At 42.2% G+C, this 26,442-nt stretch overlaps 1 long non-coding RNA gene across 1 annotated transcript in view; it reads right to left on the bottom strand.

The window, feature by feature from the left end:
- LOC311126183 overlaps window positions 1-26,442 on the bottom strand; it is a 108,981-nt gene that overhangs the window by 76,263 nt on the left and 6,276 nt on the right. The window lies entirely within an intron of this gene.

Below are 26,442 nucleotides of genomic sequence, written 5' to 3'. Positions count from 1 at the left end.
AACCGTGTTAAAACAGTGGTGAAGCCTGCTACTAACACAGTGTTAAAACAGTGGTGAAGCCTGCTACTAACACAGTGTTAAAACAGTGGTGAAGCCAGCTACTAACTGTGTTAAAACAGTGGTGAAGCCTGCTACTAACTGTTTTAAAACAGTGGTGAAGCCTGCTACTAACAGTGTTAAAACAGTGGTGAAGCCTGTTACTAATAGTGTTAAAACAGTGGTGAAGCCTGCTACTAACACAGTGTTAAAACAGTGGTGAAGCCTGCTACTAACTGTGTTAAAACAGTGGTGAAGCCTGCTACTAACTGTTTTAAAACAGTGGTGAAGCCTGCTACTAACAGTGTTAAAACAGTGGTGAAGCCTGCTACTAACTGTGTTAAAACAGTGGTGAAGCCTGCTACTAACACAGTGTTTAACTGTGTTAAAACAGTGGTGAAGCCTTCAACTAACACAGTGTTAAAACAGTGGTGAAGCCTGCTACTAACACAGTGTTAAAACAGTGGTGACGCCTGTTACTGTTTTAAAACAGTGGTGAAGCCTGCTACTAACTGTTTTAAAACAGTGGTGAAGCCTGCTACTAACTGTGTTAAAACAGTGGTGAAGCCTGCTACTAACACAGTGTTAAAACAGTGGTGAAGCCTGCTACTAACACAGTGTTAAAACAGTGGTGAAGCCTGCTACTAACTGTGTTAAAACAGTGGTGAATCGTTCTACTGACACGGTGTTAAAACAGTGGTGAAGCCTGCTACTAACATGGTGTTAAAACAGTGGTGAAGGCTGTTACTAACACTGTTAAAACAGTGGTGAAGCCTGCTACTAACACGGTGTTAAAACAGTGGTGAAGGCTGTTACTAACACTGTTAAAACAGTGGTGAAGCCTGTTACTAACACAGTGTTAAAACAGTGGTGAAGCCTGCTACTAACTGTGTTAAAACAGTGGTGAAGCCTGCTACTAACACGGTGTTAAAACAGTGGTGAAGCCTGTTACTAACACTGTTAAAACAGTGGTGAAGCCTGTTACTAACACAGTGTTAAAACAGTGGTAAAAACTGTTACTAAAACTGTTAAAACAGTGGTGAAGCCTGCTACTGACACGGTGTTAAAACAGTGGTGAAGCCTGCTACTAACACAGTGTTAAAACAGTGGTGAAGCCTGTTACTAACAGTGTGAAAACAGTGGTGAAGCCTGTTACTAACAGTGTGAAAACAGTGGTGAAGCCCGCTACTAACACAGTGTTAAAACAGTGGTGAAGCCTGCTACTAACAGTGTTAAAACAGTGGTGAAGCCTGCTACTAACACAGTGTTAAAACAGTGGTGAAGCCTGCTTCTAACAGTGTGTTAAAACAGTGGTGAAGCCTGCTACTAACACAGTGTCAAAACAGTGGTGAAGCCTGCAATTAACACAGTGTTAAAACAGTGGTGAAGCCTGCAACTAACACAGTGTTAAAACAGTGGTGAAGCCTGCAGCTAACACGGTGTTAAAACAGTGGTGAAGCCTGCTACTAACACAGTGTTAAAACAGTGGTGAAGCCTGCTACTAACTGTGTTAAAACAGTGGTGAAGCCTGCTACTAACTGTTTTAAAACAGTGGTGACGCCTGCTACTAACAGTTTTAAAACAGTGGTGAAGCCTGCTACTAAGAGTATTAAAACAGTGGTGAAGCCTGCTACTAACAGTGTTAAAACGGTGGTGAAGCCTGCTACTAACCGTGTTAAAACAGTGGTGAAGCCTGCTACTAACACAGTGTTAAAACAGTGGTGAAGCCTGCTACTAACACAGTGTTAAAACAGTGGTGAAGCCTGCTACTAACTGTGTTAAAACAGTGGTGAAGCCTGCTACTAACTGTTTTAAAACAGTGGTGAAGCCTGCTACTAACAGTGTTAAAACAGTGGTGAAGCCTGCTACTAACAGTGTTAAAACAGTGGTGAAGCCTGCTACTAATAGTGTTAAAACAGTGGTGAAGCCTGCTACTAACACAGTGTTAAAACAGTGGTGAAGCCTGCTACTAACTGTGTTAAAACAGTGGTGAAGCCTGCTACTAACTGTTTTAAAACAGTGGTGAAGCCTGCTACTAACTTTGTTAAAACAGTGGTGAAGCCTGCTACTAACTGTGTTAAAACAGTGGTGAAGCCTGCTACTAACACAGTGTTTAACTGTGTTAAAACAGTGGTGAAGCCTGCAACTAACACAGTGTTAAAACAGTGGTGAAGCCTGCTACTAACACAGTGTTAAAACAGTGGTGAAGCCTGTTACTAACTGTTTTAAAACAGTGGTGAAGCCTGCTACTAACTGTTTTAAAACAGTGGTGAAGCCTGCTACTAACTGTGTTAAAACAGTGGTGAAGCCTGCTACTAACACAGTGTTAAAACAGTGGTGAAGCCTGCTACTAACACAGTGTTAAAACAGTGGTGAAGCCTGCTACTAACTGTGTTAAAACAGTGGTGAATCGTTCTACTGACACGGTGTTAAAACAGTGGTGAAGCCTGTTACTAACACAGTGTTAAAACAGTGGTGAAGCCTGCTAATAACTGTGTTAAAACAGTGGTGAAGCCTGCTACTAACACGGTGTTAAAACAGTGGTGAAGGCTGTTACTAACACTGTTAAAACAGTGGTGAAGCCTGCTACTAACACGGTGTTAAAACAGTGGTGAAGGCTGTTACTAACACTGTTAAAACAGTGGTGAAGCCTGTTACTAACACAGTGTTAAAACAGTGGTGAAGCCTGCTACTAACCGTGTTAAAACAGTGGTGAAGCCTGCTACTAACACAGTGTTAAAACAGTGGTGACGCCTGTTACTGTTTTAAAACAGTGGTGAAGCCTGCTACTAACTGTTTTAAAACAGTGGTGAAGCCTGCTACTAACTGTGTTAAAACAGTGGTGAAGCCTGCTACTAACACAGTGTTAAAACAGTGGTGAAGCCTGCTACTAACACAGTGTTAAAACAGTGGTGAAGCCTGCTACTAACTGTGTTAAAACAGTGGTGAATCGTTCTACTGACACGGTGTTAAAACAGTGGTGAAGCCTGCTACTAACATGGTGTTAAAACAGTGGTGAAGCCTGCTACTAACTGTGTTAAAACAGTGGTGAAGCCTGCTACTAACACGGTGTTAAAACAGTGGTGAAGCCTGTTACTAACACTGTTAAAACAGTGGTGAAGCCTGTTACTAACACAGTGTTAAAACAGTGGTAAAAACTGTTACTAAAACTGTTAAAACAGTGGTGAAGCCTGCTACTGACACGGTGTTAAAACAGTGGTGAAGCCTGCTACTAACACAGTGTTAAAACAGTGGTGAAGCCTGTTACTAACAGTGTGAAAACAGTGGTGAAGCCTGTTACTAACAGTGTGAAAACAGTGGTGAAGCCCGCTACTAACACAGTGTTAAAACAGTGGTGAAGCCTGCTACTAACAGTGTTAAAACAGTGGTGAAGCCTGCTACTAACACAGTGTTAAAACAGTGGTGAAGCCTGCTTCTAACAGTGTGTTAAAACAGTGGTGAAGCCTGCTACTAACACAGTGTCAAAACAGTGGTGAAGCCTGCAATTAACACAGTGTTAAAACAGTGGTGAAGCCTGCAACTAACACAGTGTTAAAACAGTGGTGAAGCCTGCAGCTAACACAGTGTTAAAACAGTGGTGAAGCCTGCTACTAACACAGTGTTAAAACAGTGGTGAAGCCTGCTACTAACTGTGTTAAAACAGTGGTGAAGCCTGCTACTAACTGTTTTAAAACAGTGGTGAAGCCTGCTACTAACAGTTTTAAAACAGTGGTGAAGCCTGCTACTAAGAGTATTAAAACAGTGGTGAAGCCTGCTACTAACAGTGTTAAAACGGTGGTGAAGCCTGCTACTAACCGTGTTAAAACAGTGGTGAAGCCTGCTACTAACACAGTGTTAAAACAGTGGTGAAGCCTGCTACTAACACAGTGTTAAAACAGTGGTGAAGCCTGCTACTAACTGTGTTAAAACAGTGGTGAAGCCTGCTACTAACTGTTTTAAAACAGTGGTGAAGCCTGCTACTAACAGTGTTAAAACAGTGGTGAAGCCTGCTACTAACAGTGTTAAAACAGTGGTGAAGCCTGCTACTAATAGTGTTAAAACAGTGGTGAAGCCTGCTACTAACACAGTGTTAAAACAGTGGTGAAGCCTGCTACTAACTGTGTTAAAACAGTGGTGAAGCCTGCTACTAACTGTTTTAAAACAGTGGTGAAGCCTGCTACTAACTTTGTTAAAACAGTGGTGAAGCCTGCTACTAACTGTGTTAAAACAGTGGTGAAGCCTGCTACTAACACAGTGTTTAACTGTGTTAAAACAGTGGTGAAGCCTGCAACTAACACAGTGTTAAAACAGTGGTGAAGCCTGCTACTAACACAGTGTTAAAACAGTGGTGAAGCCTGTTACTAACTGTTTTAAAACAGTGGTGAAGCCTGCTACTAACTGTTTTAAAACAGTGGTGAAGCCTGCTACTAACTGTGTTAAAACAGTGGTGAAGCCTGCTACTAACACAGTGTTAAAACAGTGGTGAAGCCTGCTACTAACACAGTGTTAAAACAGTGGTGAAGCCTGCTACTAACTGTGTTAAAACAGTGGTGAATCGTTCTACTGACACGGTGTTAAAACAGTGGTGAAGCCTGTTACTAACACAGTGTTAAAACAGTGGTGAAGCCTGCTAATAACTGTGTTAAAACAGTGGTGAAGCCTGCTACTAACACGGTGTTAAAACAGTGGTGAAGGCTGTTACTAACACTGTTAAAACAGTGGTGAAGCCTGCTACTAACACGGTGTTAAAACAGTGGTGAAGGCTGTTACTAACACTGTTAAAACAGTGGTGAAGCCTGTTACTAACACAGTGTTAAAACAGTGGTGAAGCCTGCTACTAACCGTGTTAAAACAGTGGTGAAGCCTGCTACTAACACAGTGTTAAAACAGTGGTGAAGCCAGCTACTAACTATGTTAAAACAGTGGTGAAGCCTGCTACTAACTGTTTTAAAACAGTGGTGAAGCCTGCTACTAACAGTGTTAAAACAGTGGTGAAGCCTGCTACTAACAGTGTTAAAACAGTGGTGAAGCCTGCTACTAATAGTGTTAAAACAGTGGTGAAGCCTGCTACTAACACAGTGTTAAAACAGTGGTGAAGCCTGCTACTAACCGTTTTAAAACAGTGGTGAAGCCTGCTACTAACACAGTGTTAAAACAGTGGTGAAGCCAGCTACTAACTATGTTAAAACAGTGGTGAAGCCTGCTACTAACTGTTTTAAAACAGTGGTGAAGCCTGCTACTAATAGTGTTAAAACAGTGGTGAAGCCTGCTACTAACACAGTGTTAAAACAGTGGTGAAGCCTGCTACTAACCGTTTTAAAACAGTGGTGAAGCCTGCTACTAACAGTGTTAAAACAGTGGTGAAGCCTGCTACTAACTGTGTTAAAACAGTGGTGAAGCCTGCTACTAACACAGTGTTTAACTGTGTTAAAACAGTGGTGAAGCCTGCAACTAACACAGTGTTAAAACAGTGGTGAAGCCTGCTACTAAACTGTGTTAAAACAGTGGTGAAGCCTGCTACTAACTGTGTTAAAACAGTGGTGATGCCTGCTACTAACTGTGTTAAAACAGTGATGAAGCCTGCTACTAACTGTGTTAAAACAGTGGTGAAGCCTGCTACTAACTGTTTTAAAACAGTGGTGACGCCTGCTACTAACTGTGTTAAAACAGTGGTGAAGCCTGCTACTAACTGTGTTAAAACAGTGGTGAAGCCTGCAACTAACTGTGTTAAAACAGTGGTGAAGCCTGCTACTAACTGTTTTAAAACAGTGGTGAAGCCTGCTACTAAGAGTATTAAAACAGTGGTGAAGCCTGCTACTAACAGTGTTAAAACGGTGGTGAAGCCTGCTACTAACCGTGTTAAAACAGTGGTGAAGCCTGCTACTAACACAGTGTTAAAACAGTGGTGAAGCCTGCTACTAACACAGTGTTAAAACAGTGGTGAAGCCTGCTACTAACACAGTGTTAAAACAGTGGTGAAGCCTGCTACTAACTGTGTTAAAACAGTGGTGAAGCCTGCTACTAACTGTTTTAAAACAGTGGTGAAGCCTGCTACTAACAGTGTTAAAACAGTGGTGAAGCCTGCTACTAACAGTGGTGAAGCCTGATACTAATAGTGTTAAAACAGTGGTGAAGCCTGCTACTAACACAGTGTTAAAACAGTGGTGAAGCCTGCTACTAACTGTGTTAAAACAGTGGTGAAGCCTGCTACTAACTGTTTTAAAACAGTGGTGAAGCCTGCTACTAACTTTGTTAAAACAGTGGTGAAGCCTGCTACTAACTGTATTAAAACAGTGGTGAAGCCTGCTACTAACACAGTGTTTAACTGTGTTAAAACAGTGGTGAAGCCTGCAACTAACACAGTGTTAAAACAGTGGTGAAGCCTGCTACTAACACAGTGTTAAAACAGTGGTGAAGCCTGTTACTAACTGTTTTAAAACAGTGGTGAAGCCTGCTACTAACTGTTTTAAAACAGTGGTGAAGCCTGCTACTAACTGTGTTAAAACAGTGGTGAAGCCTGCTACTAACACAGTGTTAAAACAGTGGTGAAGCCTGCTACTAACACAGTGTTAAAACAGTGGTGAAGCCTGCTACTAACTGTGTTAAAACAGTGGTGAATCGTTCTACTGACACAGTGTTAAAACAGTGGTGAAGCCTGTTACTAACACAGTGTTAAAACAGTGGTGAAGCCTGCTAATAACTGTGTTAAAACAGTGGTGAAGCCTGCTACTAACACGGTGTTAAAACAGTGGTGAAGGCTGTTACTAACACTGTTAAAACAGTGGTGAGGCCTGCTACTAACACGGTGTTAAAACAGTGGTGAAGGCTGTTACTAACACTGTTAAAACAGTGGTGAAGCCTGTTACTAACACAGTGTTAAAACAGTGGTGAAGCCTGCTACTAACCGTGTTAAAACAGTGGTGAAGCCTGCTACTAACACAGTGTTAAAACAGTGGTGAAGCCAGCTACTAACTGTGTTAAAACAGTGGTGAAGCCTGCTACTAACTGTTTTAAAACAGTGGTGAAGCCTGCTACTAACAGTGTTAAAACAGTGGTGAAGCCTGCTACTAACACAGTGTTAAAACAGTGGTGAAGCCTGCTACTAACACAGTGTTAAAACAGTGGTGAAGCATGCTACTAACTGTGTTAAAACAGTGGTGAAGCCTGCTACTAACTGTTTTAAAACAGTGGTGAAGCCTGCTACTAACAGTGTTAAAACAGTGGTGAAGCCTGCTACTAACTGTGTTAAAACAGTGGTGAAGCCTGCTACTAACACAGTGTTTAACTGTGTTAAAACAGTGGTGAAGCCTGCAACTAACACAGTGTTAAAACAGTGGTGAAGCCTGCTACTAACACAGTGTTAAAACAGTGGTGAAGCCTGTTACTAACTGTTTTAAAACAGCGGTGAAGCCTGCTACTAACTGTTTTAAAACAGTGGTGAAGCCTGCTACTAACTGTGTTAAAACAGTGGTGAAGCCTGCTACTAACACAGTGTTAAAACAGTGGTGAAGCCTGCTACTAACACAGTGTTAAAACAGTGGTGAAGCCTGCTACTAACTGTGTTAAAACAGTGGTGAAGCCTGCTACTAACACAGTGTTAAAACAGTAGTGAAGCCTGCTACTAACACAGTGGTGAAGCCTGCTACTAACACAGTGTTAAAACAGTGGTGAAGCCTGCTACTAACTGTGTTAAAACAGTGGTGAAGCCTGCTACTAACACAGTGTTAAAACAGTGGTGAAGCCTGCTACTAACACAGTGTTAAAACAGTGGTGAAGCCTGCTACTAACTGTGTTAAAACAGTGGTGAAGCCTGCTACTAACTGTTTTAAAACAGTGGTGAAGCCTGCTACTAACAGTGTTAAAACAGTGGTGAAGCCTGCTACTAACAGTGTTAAAACAGTGGTGAAGCCTGCTACTAATAGTGTTAAAACAGTGGTGAAGCCTGCTACTAACACAGTGTTAAAACAGTGGTGAAGCCTGCTACTAACTGTGTTAAAACAGTGGTGAAGCCTGCTACTAACTGTTTTAAAACAGTGGTGAAGCCTGCTACTAACAGTGTTAAAACAGTGGTGAAGCCTGCTACTAACTGTGTTAAAACAGTGGTGAAGCCTGCTACTAACACAGTGTTTAACTGTGTTAAAACAGTGGTGAAGCCTGCAACTAACACAGTGTTAAAACAGTGGTGAAGCCTGCTACTAACACAGTGTTAAAACAGTGGTGAAGCCTGTTACTAACTGTTTTAAAACAGTGGTGAAGCCTGCTACTAACTGTTTTAAAACAGTGGTGAAGCCTGCTACTAACACAGTGTTAAAACAGTGGTGAAGCCTGCTACTAACACAGTGTTAAAACAGAGGTGAAGCCTGCTACTAACACAGTGTTAAAACAGTGGTGAAGCCTGCTACTAACTGTGTTAAAACAGTGGTGAATCGTTCTACTGACACGGTGTTAAAACAGTGGTGAAGCCTGCTACTAACACGGTGTTAAAACAGTGGTGAAGGCTGTTACTAACACTGTTAAAACAGTGGTGAAGCCTGTTACTAACACAGTGTTAAAACAGTGGTGAAGCCTGCTACTAACTGTGTTAAAACAGTGGTGAAGCCTGCTACTAACACGGTGTTAAAACAGTGGTGAAGCCTGTTACTAACACTGTTAAAACAGTGGTGAAGCCTGTTACTAACACAGTGTTAAAACAGTGGTAAAAACTGTTACTAAAACTGTTAAAACAGTGGTGAAGCCTGCTACTGACACGGTGTTAAAACAGTGGTGAAGCCTGCTACTAACACAGTGTTAAAACAGTGGTGAAGCCTGTTACTAACAGTGTGAAAACAGTGGTGAAGCCTGTTACTAACAGTGTGAAAACAGTGGTGAAGCCCGCTACTAACACAGTGTTAAAACAGTGGTGAAGCCTGCTACTAACAGTGTTAAAACAGTGGTGAAGCCTGCTACTAACACAGTGTTAAAACAGTGGTGAAGCCTGCTTCTAACAGTGTGTTAAAACAGTGGTGAAGCCTGCTACTAACACAGTGTCAAAACAGTGGTGAAGCCTGCTATTAACACAGTGTTAAAACAGTGGTGAAGCCTGCAACTAACACAGTGTTAAAACAGTGGTGAAGCCTGCAACTAACACAGTGTTAAAACAGTGGTGAAGCCTGCAACTAACACAGTGTTAAAACAGTGGTGAAGCCTGCTACTAACACAGTGTTAAAACAGTGGTGAAGCCTGCTACTGACATAGTGTTATTTTCCTGATTGACTGCTCGTCGTACGGGTGGCCTGAGGTTTTAGGCTGCAACTCAGAGAGCCTTCAGCTCAGACGCTGAATTATGGACTGCTGGGTCTCTGATGTTTGTCTTATTGGCGCTGCCTGCCCTTAGAGCCGTGGTTCTATCCATGTTGGTTTTCAATAATATCACTTATAGCTGTGGCTCTATCCATGTTGATTTTCAATGATATCCTCATGAAGGCTGAGAATCATGTCATAACCATATAGTTGGTCAACAGGTCAATAGAAAGATCTGTATTGTGTACTGTACACAGGAGACCATGGAAAAGGTTGGGGGAAACAAAATATTTAGATCAAAAATACCCCTCTGCTACACATAAAGAGTTGATGGCGCACCAGAGTAAAAAAACATAGAAAAAAAGAGAATCCATATGTGTTCCCTGCAGCAAAGCCTGCTACTAACTGTTTTAAAACAGTGGTGAAGCCTGCTACTAACTGTGTTAAAACAGTGGTGATGCCTGCTACTAACTGTTTTAAAACAGTGGTGAAGCCTGCACTAACTGTGTTAAAACAGTGGTGAAGCCTGCTACTAACTGTTTTAAAACAGTGGTGAAGCCTGCTACTAACTGTTTTAAAACAGTGGTGAAGCCTGCTACTAACTGTGTTAAAACAGTGGTGAAGCCTGCTACTAACACAGTGTTAAAACAGTGGTGAAGCCTGCTACTAACTGTTTTAAAACAGTGGTGAAGCCTGCTACTAACTGTTTTAAAACAGTGGTGAAGCCTGCTACTAACTGTTTTAAAACAGTGGTGAAGCCTGCTACTAACTGTTTTAAAACAGTGGTGATGCCTGCTACTAACTGTTTTAAAACAGTGGTGAAGCCTGCTACTAACTGTGTTAAAACAGTGGTGAAGCCTGCTACTAACTGTTTTAAAACAGTGGTGAAGCCTGCTACTAACTGTGTTAAAACAGTGGTGAAGCCTGCTACTAACACAGTGTTAAAACAGTGGTGAAGCCTGCTACTAACACAGTGTTAAAACAGTGGTGAAGCCTGCTACTAACACAGTGTTAAAACAGTGGTGAAGCCTGCTACTAACTGTGTTAAAACAGTGGTGAAGCCTGCTACTAACTGTTTTAAAACAGTGGTGAAGCCTGCTACTAACTGTGTTAAAACAGTGGTGAAGCCTGCTACTAACTGTGTTAAAACAGTGGTGAAGCCTGCAACTAACTGTGTTAAAACAGTGGTGAAGCCTGCTACTAACTGTTTTAAAACAGTGGTGAAGCCTGCTACTAAGAGTATTAAAACGGTGGTGAAGCCTGCTACTAACAGTGTTAAAACAGTGGTGAAGCCTGCTACTAACCGTGTTAAAACAGTGGTGAAGCCTGCTACTAACACAGTGTTAAAACAGTGGTGAAGCCTGCTACTAACACAGTGTTAAAACAGTGGTGAAGCCAGCTACTAACTGTTTTAAAACAGTGGTGAAGCCTGCTACTAACTGTTTTAAAACAGTGGTGAAGCCTGCTACTAACTGTTTTAAAACAGTGGTGAAGCCTGCTACTAACTGTGTTAAAACAGTGGTGAAGCCTGCTACTAACACGGTGTTAAAACAGTGGTGAAGCCTGTTACTAACACTGTTAAAACAGTGGTGAAGCCTGTTACTAACACAGTGTTAAAACAGTGGTAAAAACTGTTACTAAAACTGTTAAAACAGTGGTGAAGCCTGCTACTAACACAGTGTTAAAACAGTGGTGAAGCCTGTTACTAACAGTGTGAAAACAGTGGTGAAGCCTGTTACTAACAGTGTGAAAACAGTGGTGAAGCCCGCTACTAACACAGTGTTAAAACAGTGGTGAAGCCTGCTACTAACAGTGTTAAAACAGTGGTGAAGCCTGCTACTAACACAGTGTTAAAACAGTGGTGAAGCCTGCTTCTAACAGTGTGTTAAAACAGTGGTGAAGCCTGCTACTAACACAGTGTCAAAACAGTGGTGAAGCCTGCTATTAACACAGTGTTAAAACAGTGGTGAAGCCTGCAACTAACACAGTGTTAAAACAGTGGTGAAGCCTGCAACTAACACAGTGTTAAAACAGTGGTGAAGCCTGCTACTAACACAGTGTTAAAACAGTGGTGAAGCCTGCAACTAACACAGTGTTAAAACAGTGGTGAAGCCTGCTACTAACAGTGTTAAAACAGTGGTGAAGCCTGCTACTGACATAGTGTTATTTTCCTGATTGACTGCTCGTCGTACGGGTGGCCTGAGGTTTTAGGCTGCAACTCAGAGAGCCTTCAGCTCAGACGCTGAATTATGGACTGCTGGGTCTCTGATGTTTGTCTTATTGGCGCTGCCTGCCCTTAGAGCTGTGGTTCTTATCCATGTTGGTTTTCAATAATATCACCTATAGCTGTGGCTCTATCCATGTTGATTTTCAATGATATCCTCATGAAGGCTGAGAATCATGTCATAACCATATAGTTGGTCAACAGGTCAATAGAAAGATCTGTATTGTGTACTGTACACAGGAGACCATGGAAAAGGTTGGGGGAAACAAAATATTTAGATCAAAAATACCCCTCTGCTACACATAAAGAGTTGATGGCGTACCAGAGTAAAAAAACATAGAAAAAAAGAGAATCCATATGTGTTCCCTGCAGCAAAGCCTGCTACTAACTGTTTTAAAACAGTGGTGAAGCCTGCTACTAACTGTGTTAAAACAGTGGTGATGCCTGCTACTAACTGTTTTAAAACAGTGGTGAAGCCTGCACTAACTGTGTTAAAACAGTGGTGAAGCCTGCTACTAACTGTTTTAAAACAGTGGTGAAGCCTGCTACTAACTGTTTTAAAACAGTGGTGAAGCCTGCTACTAACTGTGTTAAAACAGTGGTGAAGCCTGCTACTAACACAGTGTTAAAACAGTGGTGAAGCCTGCTACTAACTGTTTTAAAACAGTGGTGAAGCCTGCTACTAACTGTTTTAAAACAGTGGTGAAGCCTGCTACTAACTGTTTTAAAACAGTGGTGAAGCCTGCTACTAACTGTTTTAAAACAGTGGTGATGCCTGCTACTAACTGTTTTAAAACAGTGGTGAAGCCTGCTACTAACTGTGTTAAAACAGTGGTGAAGCCTGCTACTAACTGTTAAAACAGTGGTGAAGCCTGCTACTAACACAGTGTTAAAACAGTGGTGAAGCCTGCTACTAACACAGTGTTAAAACAGTGGTGAAGCCTGCTACTAACACAGTGTTAAAACAGTGGTGAAGCCTGCTACTAACTGTGTTAAAACAGTGGTGAAGCCTGCTACTAACTGTTTTAAAACAGTGGTGAAGCCTGCTACTAACTGTGTTAAAACAGTGGTGAAGCCTGCTACTAACTGTGTTAAAACAGTGGTGAAGCCTGCAACTAACTGTGTTAAAACAGTGGTGAAGCCTGCTACTAACTGTTTTAAAACAGTGGTGAAGCCTGCTACTAAGAGTATTAAAACAGTGGTGAAGCCTGCTACTAACAGTGTTAAAACAGTGGTGAAGCCTGCTACTAACCGTGTTAAAACAGTGGTGAAGCCTGCTACTAACACAGTGTTAAAACAGTGGTGAAGCCTGCTACTAACACAGTGTTAAAACAGTGGTGAAGCCAGCTACTAACTGTGTTAAAACAGTGGTGAAGCCTGCTACTAACTGTTTTAAAACAGTGGTGAAGCCTGCTACTAACAGTGTTAAAACAGTGGTGAAGCCTGTTACTAATAGTGTTAAAACAGTGGTGAAGCCTGCTACTAACACAGTGTTAAAACAGTGGTGAAGCCTGCTACTAACTGTGTTAAAACAGTGGTGAAGCCTGCTACTAACTGTTTTAAAACAGTGGTGAAGCCTGCTACTAACAGTGTTAAAACAGTGGTGAAGCCTGCTACTAACTGTGTTAAAACAGTGGTGAAGCCTGCTACTAACACAGTGTTTAACTGTGTTAAAACAGTGGTGAAGCCTTCAACTAACACAGTGTTAAAACAGTGGTGAAGCCTGCTACTAACACAGTGTTAAAACAGTGGTGACGCCTGTTACTGTTTTAAAACAGTGGTGAAGCCTGCTACTAACTGTTTTAAAACAGTGGTGAAGCCTGCTACTAACTGTGTTAAAACAGTGGTGAAGCCTGCTACTAACACAGTGTTAAAACAGTGGTGAAGCCTGCTACTAACACAGTGTTAAAACAGTGGTGAAGCCTGCTACTAACTGTGTTAAAACAGTGGTGAATCGTTCTACTGACACGGTGTTAAAACAGTGGTGAAGCCTGCTACTAACATGGTGTTAAAACAGTGGTGAAGGCTGTTACTAACACTGTTAAAACAGTGGTGAAGCCTGCTACTAACACGGTGTTAAAACAGTGGTGAAGGCTGTTACTAACACTGTTAAAACAGTGGTGAAGCCTGTTACTAACACAGTGTTAAAACAGTGGTGAAGCCTGCTACTAACTGTGTTAAAACAGTGGTGAAGCCTGCTACTAACACGGTGTTAAAACAGTGGTGAAGCCTGTTACTAACACTGTTAAAACAGTGGTGAAGCCTGTTACTAACACAGTGTTAAAACAGTGGTAAAAACTGTTACTAAAACTGTTAAAACAGTGGTGAAGCCTGCTACTGACACGGTGTTAAAACAGTGGTGAAGCCTGCTACTAACACAGTGTTAAAACAGTGGTGAAGCCTGTTACTAACAGTGTGAAAACAGTGGTGAAGCCTGTTACTAACAGTGTGAAAACAGTGGTGAAGCCCGCTACTAACACAGTGTTAAAACAGTGGTGAAGCCTGCTACTAACAGTGTTAAAACAGTGGTGAAGCCTGCTACTAACACAGTGTTAAAACAGTGGTGAAGCCTGCTTCTAACAGTGTGTTAAAACAGTGGTGAAGCCTGCTACTAACACAGTGTCAAAACAGTGGTGAAGCCTGCAATTAACACAGTGTTAAAACAGTGGTGAAGCCTGCAACTAACACAGTGTTAAAACAGTGGTGAAGCCTGCAGCTAACACGGTGTTAAAACAGTGGTGAAGCCTGCTACTAACACAGTGTTAAAACAGTGGTGAAGCCTGCTACTAACTGTGTTAAAACAGTGGTGAAGCCTGCTACTAACTGTTTTAAAACAGTGGTGACGCCTGCTACTAACAGTTTTAAAACAGTGGTGAAGCCTGCTACTAAGAGTATTAAAACAGTGGTGAAGCCTGCTACTAACAGTGTTAAAACGGTGGTGAAGCCTGCTACTAACCGTGTTAAAACAGTGGTGAAGCCTGCTACTAACACAGTGTTAAAACAGTGGTGAAGCCTGCTACTAACACAGTGTTAAAACAGTGGTGAAGCCTGCTACTAACTGTGTTAAAACAGTGGTGAAGCCTGCTACTAACTGTTTTAAAACAGTGGTGAAGCCTGCTACTAACAGTGTTAAAACAGTGGTGAAGCCTGCTACTAACAGTGTTAAAACAGTGGTGAAGCCTGCTACTAATAGTGTTAAAACAGTGGTGAAGCCTGCTACTAACACAGTGTTAAAACAGTGGTGAAGCCTGCTACTAACTGTGTTAAAACAGTGGTGAAGCCTGCTACTAACTGTTTTAAAACAGTGGTGAAGCCTGCTACTAACTTTGTTAAAACAGTGGTGAAGCCTGCTACTAACTGTGTTAAAACAGTGGTGAAGCCTGCTACTAACACAGTGTTTAACTGTGTTAAAACAGTGGTGAAGCCTGCAACTAACACAGTGTTAAAACAGTGGTGAAGCCTGCTACTAACACAGTGTTAAAACAGTGGTGAAGCCTGTTACTAACTGTTTTAAAACAGTGGTGAAGCCTGCTACTAACTGTTTTAAAACAGTGGTGAAGCCTGCTACTAACTGTGTTAAAACAGTGGTGAAGCCTGCTACTAACACAGTGTTAAAACAGTGGTGAAGCCTGCTACTAACACAGTGTTAAAACAGTGGTGAAGCCTGCTACTAACTGTGTTAAAACAGTGGTGAATCGTTCTACTGACACGGTGTTAAAACAGTGGTGAAGCCTGTTACTAACACAGTGTTAAAACAGTGGTGAAGCCTGCTAATAACTGTGTTAAAACAGTGGTGAAGCCTGCTACTAACACGGTGTTAAAACAGTGGTGAAGGCTGTTACTAACACTGTTAAAACAGTGGTGAAGCCTGCTACTAACACGGTGTTAAAACAGTGGTGAAGGCTGTTACTAACACTGTTAAAACAGTGGTGAAGCCTGTTACTAACACAGTGTTAAAACAGTGGTGAAGCCTGCTACTAACCGTGTTAAAACAGTGGTGAAGCCTGCTACTAACACAGTGTTAAAACAGTGGTGACGCCTGTTACTGTTTTAAAACAGTGGTGAAGCCTGCTACTAACTGTTTTAAAACAGTGGTGAAGCCTGCTACTAACTGTGTTAAAACAGTGGTGAAGCCTGCTACTAACACAGTGTTAAAACAGTGGTGAAGCCTGCTACTAACACAGTGTTAAAACAGTGGTGAAGCCTGCTACTAACTGTGTTAAAACAGTGGTGAATCGTTCTACTGACACGGTGTTAAAACAGTGGTGAAGCCTGCTACTAACATGGTGTTAAAACAGTGGTGAAGCCTGCTACTAACTGTGTTAAAACAGTGGTGAAGCCTGCTACTAACACGGTGTTAAAACAGTGGTGAAGCCTGTTACTAACACTGTTAAAACAGTGGTGAAGCCTGTTACTAACACAGTGTTAAAACAGTGGTAAAAACTGTTACTAAAACTGTTAAAACAGTGGTGAAGCCTGCTACTGACACGGTGTTAAAACAGTGGTGAAGCCTGCTACTAACACAGTGTTAAAACAGTGGTGAAGCCTGTTACTAACAGTGTGAAAACAGTGGTGAAGCCTGTTACTAACAGTGTGAAAACAGTGGTGAAGCCCGCTACTAACACAGTGTTAAAACAGTGGTGAAGCCTGCTACTAACAGTGTTAAAACAGTGGTGAAGCCTGCTACTAACACAGTGTTAAAACAGTGGTGAAGCCTGCTTCTAACAGTGTGTTAAAACAGTGGTGAAGCCTGCTACTAACACAGTGTCAAAACAGTGGTGAAGCCTGCAATTAACACAGTGTTAAAACAGTGGTGAAGCCTGCAACTAACACAGTGTTAAAACAGTGGTGAAGCCTGCAGCTAACACAGTGTTAAAACAGTGGTGAAGCCTGCTACTAACACAGTGTTAAAACAGTGGTGAAGCCTGCTACTAACTGTGTTAAAACAGTGGTGAAGCCTGCTACTAACTGTTTTAAAACAGTGGTGAAGCCTGCTACTAACAGTTTTAAAACAGTGGTGAAGCCTGCTACTAAGAGTATTAAAACAGTGGTGAAGCCTGCTACTAACAGTGTTAAAACGGTGGTGAAGCCTGCTACTAACCGTGTTAAAACAGTGGTGAAGCCTGCTACTAACACAGTGTTAAAACAGTGGTGAAGCCTGCTACTAACACAGTGTTAAAACAGTGGTGAAGCCTGCTACTAACTGTGTTAAAACAGTGGTGAAGCCTGCTACTAACTGTTTTAAAACAGTGGTGAAGCCTGCTACTAACAGTGTTAAAACAGTGGTGAAGCCTGCTACTAACAGTGTTAAAACAGTGGTGAAGCCTGCTACTAATAGTGTTAAAACAGTGGTGAAGCCTGCTACTAACACAGTGTTAAAACAGTGGTGAAGCCTGCTACTAACTGTGTTAAAACAGTGGTGAAGCCTGCTACTAACTGTTTTAAAACAGTGGTGAAGCCTGCTACTAACTTTGTTAAAACAGTGGTGAAGCCTGCTACTAACTGTGTTAAAACAGTGGTGAAGCCTGCTACTAACACAGTGTTTAACTGTGTTAAAACAGTGGTGAAGCCTGCAACTAACACAGTGTTAAAACAGTGGTGAAGCCTGCTACTAACACAGTGTTAAAACAGTGGTGAAGCCTGTTACTAACTGTTTTAAAACAGTGGTGAAGCCTGCTACTAACTGTTTTAAAACAGTGGTGAAGCCTGCTACTAACTGTGTTAAAACAGTGGTGAAGCCTGCTACTAACACAGTGTTAAAACAGTGGTGAAGCCTGCTACTAACACAGTGTTAAAACAGTGGTGAAGCCTGCTACTAACTGTGTTAAAACAGTGGTGAATCGTTCTACTGACACGGTGTTAAAACAGTGGTGAAGCCTGTTACTAACACAGTGTTAAAACAGTGGTGAAGCCTGCTAATAACTGTGTTAAAACAGTGGTGAAGCCTGCTACTAACACGGTGTTAAAACAGTGGTGAAGGCTGTTACTAACACTGTTAAAACAGTGGTGAAGCCTGCTACTAACACGGTGTTAAAACAGTGGTGAAGGCTGTTACTAACACTGTTAAAACAGTGGTGAAGCCTGTTACTAACACAGTGTTAAAACAGTGGTGAAGCCTGCTACTAACCGTGTTAAAACAGTGGTGAAGCCTGCTACTAACACAGTGTTAAAACAGTGGTGAAGCCAGCTACTAACTATGTTAAAACAGTGGTGAAGCCTGCTACTAACTGTTTTAAAACAGTGGTGAAGCCTGCTACTAACAGTGTTAAAACAGTGGTGAAGCCTGCTACTAACAGTGTTAAAACAGTGGTGAAGCCTGCTACTAATAGTGTTAAAACAGTGGTGAAGCCTGCTACTAACACAGTGTTAAAACAGTGGTGAAGCCTGCTACTAACCGTTTTAAAACAGTGGTGAAGCCTGCTACTAACACAGTGTTAAAACAGTGGTGAAGCCAGCTACTAACTATGTTAAAACAGTGGTGAAGCCTGCTACTAACTGTTTTAAAACAGTGGTGAAGCCTGCTACTAATAGTGTTAAAACAGTGGTGAAGCCTGCTACTAACACAGTGTTAAAACAGTGGTGAAGCCTGCTACTAACCGTTTTAAAACAGTGGTGAAGCCTGCTACTAACAGTGTTAAAACAGTGGTGAAGCCTGCTACTAACTGTGTTAAAACAGTGGTGAAGCCTGCTACTAACACAGTGTTTAACTGTGTTAAAACAGTGGTGAAGCCTGCAACTAACACAGTGTTAAAACAGTGGTGAAGCCTGCTACTAAACTGTGTTAAAACAGTGGTGAAGCCTGCTACTAACTGTGTTAAAACAGTGGTGATGCCTGCTACTAACTGTGTTAAAACAGTGATGAAGCCTGCTACTAACTGTGTTAAAACAGTGGTGAAGCCTGCTACTAACTGTTTTAAAACAGTGGTGACGCCTGCTACTAACTGTGTTAAAACAGTGGTGAAGCCTGCTACTAACTGTGTTAAAACAGTGGTGAAGCCTGCAACTAACTGTGTTAAAACAGTGGTGAAGCCTGCTACTAACTGTTTTAAAACAGTGGTGAAGCCTGCTACTAAGAGTATTAAAACAGTGGTGAAGCCTGCTACTAACAGTGTTAAAACGGTGGTGAAGCCTGCTACTAACCGTGTTAAAACAGTGGTGAAGCCTGCTACTAACACAGTGTTAAAACAGTGGTGAAGCCTGCTACTAACACAGTGTTAAAACAGTGGTGAAGCCTGCTACTAACACAGTGTTAAAACAGTGGTGAAGCCTGCTACTAACTGTGTTAAAACAGTGGTGAAGCCTGCTACTAACTGTTTTAAAACAGTGGTGAAGCCTGCTACTAACAGTGTTAAAACAGTGGTGAAGCCTGCTACTAACAGTGGTGAAGCCTGATACTAATAGTGTTAAAACAGTGGTGAAGCCTGCTACTAACACAGTGTTAAAACAGTGGTGAAGCCTGCTACTAACTGTGTTAAAACAGTGGTGAAGCCTGCTACTAACTGTTTTAAAACAGTGGTGAAGCCTGCTACTAACTTTGTTAAAACAGTGGTGAAGCCTGCTACTAACTGTATTAAAACAGTGGTGAAGCCTGCTACTAACACAGTGTTTAACTGTGTTAAAACAGTGGTGAAGCCTGCAACTAACACAGTGTTAAAACAGTGGTGAAGCCTGCTACTAACACAGTGTTAAAACAGTGGTGAAGCCTGTTACTAACTGTTTTAAAACAGTGGTGAAGCCTGCTACTAACTGTTTTAAAACAGTGGTGAAGCCTGCTACTAACTGTGTTAAAACAGTGGTGAAGCCTGCTACTAACACAGTGTTAAAACAGTGGTGAAGCCTGCTACTAACACAGTGTTAAAACAGTGGTGAAGCCTGCTACTAACTGTGTTAAAACAGTGGTGAATCGTTCTACTGACACAGTGTTAAAACAGTGGTGAAGCCTGTTACTAACACAGTGTTAAAACAGTGGTGAAGCCTGCTAATAACTGTGTTAAAACAGTGGTGAAGCCTGCTACTAACACGGTGTTAAAACAGTGGTGAAGGCTGTTACTAACACTGTTAAAACAGTGGTGAGGCCTGCTACTAACACGGTGTTAAAACAGTGGTGAAGGCTGTTACTAACACTGTTAAAACAGTGGTGAAGCCTGTTACTAACACAGTGTTAAAACAGTGGTGAAGCCTGCTACTAACCGTGTTAAAACAGTGGTGAAGCCTGCTACTAACACAGTGTTAAAACAGTGGTGAAGCCAGCTACTAACTGTGTTAAAACAGTGGTGAAGCCTGCTACTAACTGTTTTAAAACAGTGGTGAAGCCTGCTACTAACAGTGTTAAAACAGTGGTGAAGCCTGCTACTAACACAGTGTTAAAACAGTGGTGAAGCCTGCTACTAACACAGTGTTAAAACAGTGGTGAAGCATGCTACTAACTGTGTTAAAACAGTGGTGAAGCCTGCTACTAACTGTTTTAAAACAGTGGTGAAGCCTGCTACTAACAGTGTTAAAACAGTGGTGAAGCCTGCTACTAACTGTGTTAAAACAGTGGTGAAGCCTGCTACTAACACAGTGTTTAACTGTGTTAAAACAGTGGTGAAGCCTGCAACTAACACAGTGTTAAAACAGTGGTGAAGCCTGCTACTAACACAGTGTTAAAACAGTGGTGAAGCCTGTTACTAACTGTTTTAAAACAGCGGTGAAGCCTGCTACTAACTGTTTTAAAACAGTGGTGAAGCCTGCTACTAACTGTGTTAAAACAGTGGTGAAGCCTGCTACTAACACAGTGTTAAAACAGTGGTGAAGCCTGCTACTAACACAGTGTTAAAACAGTGGTGAAGCCTGCTACTAACTGTGTTAAAACAGTGGTGAAGCCTGCTACTAACACAGTGTTAAAACAGTGGTGAAGCCTGCTACTAACACAGTGGTGAAGCCTGCTACTAACACAGTGTTAAAACAGTGGTGAAGCCTGCTACTAACTGTGTTAAAACAGTGGTGAAGCCTGCTACTAACACAGTGTTAAAACAGTGGTGAAGCCTGCTACTAACACAGTGTTAAAACAGTGGTGAAGCCTGCTACTAACTGTGTTAAAACAGTGGTGAAGCCTGCTACTAACTGTTTTAAAACAGTGGTGAAGCCTGCTACTAACAGTGTTAAAACAGTGGTGAAGCCTGCTACTAACAGTGTTAAAACAGTGGTGAAGCCTGCTACTAATAGTGTTAAAACAGTGGTGAAGCCTGCTACTAACACAGTGTTAAAACAGTGGTGAAGCCTGCTACTAACTGTGTTAAAACAGTGGTGAAGCCTGCTACTAACTGTTTTAAAACAGTGGTGAAGCCTGCTACTAACAGTGTTAAAACAGTGGTGAAGCCTGCTACTAACTGTGTTAAAACAGTGGTGAAGCCTGCTACTAACACAGTGTTTAACTGTGTTAAAACAGTGGTGAAGCCTGCAACTAACACAGTGTTAAAACAGTGGTGAAGCCTGCTACTAACACAGTGTTAAAACAGTGGTGAAGCCTGTTACTAACTGTTTTAAAACAGTGGTGAAGCCTGCTACTAACTGTTTTAAAACAGTGGTGAAGCCTGCTACTAACACAGTGTTAAAACAGTGGTGAAGCCTGCTACTAACACAGTGTTAAAACAGAGGTGAAGCCTGCTACTAACACAGTGTTAAAACAGTGGTGAAGCCTGCTACTAACTGTGTTAAAACAGTGGTGAATCGTTCTACTGACACGGTGTTAAAACAGTGGTGAAGCCTGCTACTAACACGGTGTTAAAACAGTGGTGAAGGCTGTTACTAACACTGTTAAAACAGTGGTGAAGCCTGTTACTAACACAGTGTTAAAACAGTGGTGAAGCCTGCTACTAACTGTGTTAAAACAGTGGTGAAGCCTGCTACTAACACGGTGTTAAAACAGTGGTGAAGCCTGTTACTAACACTGTTAAAACAGTGGTGAAGCCTGTTACTAACACAGTGTTAAAACAGTGGTAAAAACTGTTACTAAAACTGTTAAAACAGTGGTGAAGCCTGCTACTGACACGGTGTTAAAACAGTGGTGAAGCCTGCTACTAACACAGTGTTAAAACAGTGGTGAAGCCTGTTACTAACAGTGTGAAAACAGTGGTGAAGCCTGTTACTAACAGTGTGAAAACAGTGGTGAAGCCCGCTACTAACACAGTGTTAAAACAGTGGTGAAGCCTGCTACTAACAGTGTTAAAACAGTGGTGAAGCCTGCTACTAACACAGTGTTAAAACAGTGGTGAAGCCTGCTTCTAACAGTGTGTTAAAACAGTGGTGAAGCCTGCTACTAACACAGTGTCAAAACAGTGGTGAAGCCTGCTATTAACACAGTGTTAAAACAGTGGTGAAGCCTGCAACTAACACAGTGTTAAAACAGTGGTGAAGCCTGCAACTAACACAGTGTTAAAACAGTGGTGAAGCCTGCAACTAACACAGTGTTAAAACAGTGGTGAAGCCTGCTACTAACACAGTGTTAAAACAGTGGTGAAGCCTGCTACTGACATAGTGTTATTTTCCTGATTGACTGCTCGTCGTACGGGTGGCCTGAGGTTTTAGGCTGCAACTCAGAGAGCCTTCAGCTCAGACGCTGAATTATGGACTGCTGGGTCTCTGATGTTTGTCTTATTGGCGCTGCCTGCCCTTAGAGCCGTGGTTCTATCCATGTTGGTTTTCAATAATATCACTTATAGCTGTGGCTCTATCCATGTTGATTTTCAATGATATCCTCATGAAGGCTGAGAATCATGTCATAACCATATAGTTGGTCAACAGGTCAATAGAAAGATCTGTATTGTGTACTGTACACAGGAGACCATGGAAAAGGTTGGGGGAAACAAAATATTTAGATCAAAAATACCCCTCTGCTACACATAAAGAGTTGATGGCGCACCAGAGTAAAAAAACATAGAAAAAAAGAGAATCCATATGTGTTCCCTGCAGCAAAGCCTGCTACTAACTGTGTTAAAACAGTGGTGAAGCCTGCTACTAACTGTTTTAAAACAGTGGTGAAGCCTGCTACTAACTGTGTTAAAACAGTGGTGAAGCCTGCTACTAACTGTTTTAAAACAGTGGTGAAGCCTGCTACTAACTGTTTTAAAACAGTGGTGAAGCCTGCTACTAACACAGTGTTAAAACAGTGGTGAAGCCTGCTACTAACACAGTGTTAAAACAGTGGTGAAGCCTGCTACTAACACAGTGTTAAAACAGTGGTGAAGCCTGCTACTAACACAGTGTTAAAACAGTGGTGAAGCCTGCTACTAACACAGTGTTAAAACAGTGGTGAAGCCTGCTACTAACTGTGTTAAAACAGTGGTGAAGCCTGCTACTAACACAGTGTTAAAACAGTGGTGAAGCCTGCTACTAACACAGTGTTAAAACAGTGGTGAAGCCTGTTACTAACACAGTGTTAAAACAGTGGTGAAGCCTGCTACTAACACAGTGTTAAAACAGTGGTGAAGCCTGCTACTAACACAGTGTCAAAACAGTGGTGAAGCCTGCTCCTAACACATTGTTAAAACAGTGGTGAAGCCTGCTACTAACACAGTGTTAAAACAGTGGTGAAGCCTGCTACTGACACAGTGTTAAAACAGTGGTGAAGCCTGCTACTAACACAGTGTCAAAACAGTGGTGAAGCCTGCTCCTAACACATTGTTAAAACAATCAATCAATCAATCAATTTTATTTTATATAGCCCTTCTTACATCAGCTAATATCTCGAAGTGCTGTACAGAAACCCAGCCTAAAACCCCAAACAGCTAGTAATGCAGGTGTAGAAGCACGGTGGCTAGGAAAAACTCCCTAGAAAGGCGAAAACCTAGGAAGAAACCTAGAGAGGAACCAGGCTATGAGGGGTGGCCAGTCCTCTTCTGGCTGTGCCGGGTGAAGATTATAACAGAACCATGCCAAGATGTTCAAAAATGTTCATAAGTGACAAGCATGGTCAAATAATAATCAGGAATAAATCTCAGTTGGCTTTTCATAGCCGATCATTAAGAGTTGAAAACAGCAGGTCTGGGACAGGTAGGGGTTCCATAACCGCAGGCAGAACAGTTGAAACTGGAATAGCAGCAAGGCCAGGCGGACTGGGGACAGCAAGGAGTCACCACGGCCGGTAGTCCCGACGTATGGTCCTAGGGCTCAGGTCTCTCAGTTGGCTTTTCATAGCCGATCAGGTGAAGCCTGCTACTAACAGTGTTAAAACAGTGGTGAAGCCTGCTACTGACACAGTGTTAAAACAGTGGTGAAGCCTGCTACTAACAGTGTTAAAACAGTGGTGAAGCCTGCTACTGACATAGTGTTATTTTCCTGATTGACTGCTCGTCGTACGGGTGGCCTGAGGTTTTAGGCTGCAACTCAGAGAGCCTTCAGCTCAGACGCTGAATTATGGACTGCTGGGTCTCTGATGTTTGTCTTATTGGCGCTGCCTGCGCTTAGAGCTGTGGTTCTATCCATGTTGGTTTTCAATGATATCCTCATGAAGGCTGAGAATCATGTCATAACCATATAGTTGGTCAACAGGTCAATAGAAAGATCTGTATTGTGTACTGTACACAGGAGACCATGGAAAAGGTTGGGGGAAACAAAATATTTAGATCAAAAATACCCCTCTGCTACACATAAAGAGTTGATGGCGCACCAGAGTAAAAAAACATAGAAGAAGAAAAGAGAATCCATATGTGTTCCCTGCAGCAAAATACAGCTATATGCACAAGATACATTAAAGGGGCAATCTGCTGTTTAAACAATAACAAAGCCAAATCCCCGCCACGGTTTTTGTAAAAAGCTGAGCGATGTGGTTGGAGAATTGTAAACACTCTCTAGTTCATAGACAGCTCTATGGATGCAAGGACTGACCATCCATGATATCAAAATTATATACTGAACAAAAATAAAACGCAACATGCAACAATTTCAAAGATGTTAGTGAGTTACAGTTTATATAAGGAAATCAGTCAATTGAAATAAATAAATTAGGCCCTAATCTATGGATTTCACAAGACTGGGCAGGGGCGCAGCCATGGGTGTGGAGCCAGGCCCAGCCAATCAGAATGAGTTTTTCCCCACAAAAGGGCTTTATTACAGACAGAAATACTCCTCAGCTTCATCAGCTGTCCGGGTGGCTGGTCTCAGACGATCCCACAGGTGAAGAAGCTGGATGTGGAGGTCCTGGGCTGGCGTGGTTACACGTGGTCTGCGGTTGTGAGGCCGGTTGGATGTACAGCCAAATTCTCTAAAACGATGTTGGAGGCGGCTTATGGCAGAGAAATGAACATTCAATTATCTGGCAACAGCTCTGGTGGACATTCTTGCAGTCAGCATGCCAATTGCACGCTCCCTCAAAACTTGAGACATCTGTGGCATTGTGTTGTGTCAAAACTGCACATTTTAGAGTTGCCTTTTATTGTCCCCAGCACAAGGTGCACCTGTGTAATGATCATGCTGTTTGGTATTTTGGTATTTTATTAGGATCCCCATTAGCTGTTGCAAAAGCAGCAGCTACTCTTCCTGGGGTCTACACAAAACATGAAACATGACATAATATAGAACATTAATAGACAAGAACAGCTCAAGGACAGAACTACAGTGAGGGAAAAAAGTATTTGATCCCCTGCTGATTTTGTACGTTTGCCCACTGACAAAGAAATGATCAGTCTAAGGGAAGGAGGTTCTTGGGTGAGAACCTCTTGGGTGAGAACCCCTCATGGATGGGTATTCCAGCATGACAATGACCCAAAACACATGGCCAAGGCAACAAAGGAGTGGCTCAAGAAGAAGCACATTAAGGTCCTGGAGTGGCCTAGCCAGTCTCCAGACCTTAATCCCATAGAAAATCTGTGGAGGGAGCTGAAGGTTCGAGTTGCCAAACGTCAGGCTCGAAACCTTAATGACTTGGAGAAGATCTGCAAAGAGGAGTGGGACAAAATCCCTCCTGAGATGTGTGCAAACCTGGTGGCCAACTACAAGACATGTCTGACCTCTGTGATTGCCAACAAGGGTTTTGCCACCAAGTACTGAGTCATGTTTTGCAGAGTGGTCAAATACTTATTTCCCTCATTAAAATGCAAATCAATTTATAACATTTTTGACATGCGTTTTTCTGGATTGTGGCGTTTCGGGTTTCGGCCATTACCATTTATTATTGCATTATTATTATTAGTGTATTGACATTTTGGCCATTGGTTCATGAGCGAGAATCGAACTTGCCATCCTAAGGGCAATAGACAGACACGTTACCACCACTCCAGGAAAAGCTAGCTCTCTTGGGTGAGCAGTAAATCGGTCTCATCAATGCCAGGTTAGTTAGAGTAGGAATATATACCTTTACAGCTCAAAAAGACACCTACCAAGAGAGAGTCTCTCACAGCCTCTGCATCTCAAAACAGGCCGGACTTCATATTAAACTCATCATCAGCAGGAGTGCATATGAGGCTGAGCTCCGAGGGTGAGTTTTCTTTTTCAACAGCTGTGAGATGACACAGCTGTTGAACTACGTTTCTTTTCTATGGCACGGGGATGAGGTTTACGCTCACAATAATATTTATCTTTACTAGAACACGGCTGGGAGTCGACAAACGTTTTGTGACATGTGCTTTACATTTTCTCCACAAACACATCGTACGTAACTCAAATGTAGCGGGAGCACGCTGGGCCTGGCGGGTGCCAATGTTAACATACGCTGTCATCCCCCTGGCGGAGGAGATCCTCTCTTGGCTAATCACTCAGGCCGGGGGATCTAAACATTGTCCTGTAGTCTAATGAGCTGTAATCATTTAAAGGGGCTCTCCATCTCTCTGATGTCTAGAACAGCGAGTGAGACAGAGACTGTTATTCTAGATTGTCTACAGTACAGTAGACAGAGACTGTTATTCTAGATTGTGTTCCCGAGTGGC

The sequence above is a fragment of the Coregonus lavaretus genome, assembly GCF_964263955.1.
Source record: "Coregonus lavaretus genome assembly, contig: HAP1_SCAFFOLD_990, whole genome shotgun sequence".
In the NCBI taxonomy this organism is placed as follows: Eukaryota; Metazoa; Chordata; class Actinopteri; order Salmoniformes; family Salmonidae; genus Coregonus; species Coregonus lavaretus.
This window is presented reverse-complemented; position numbering and strand designations above follow the sequence as displayed.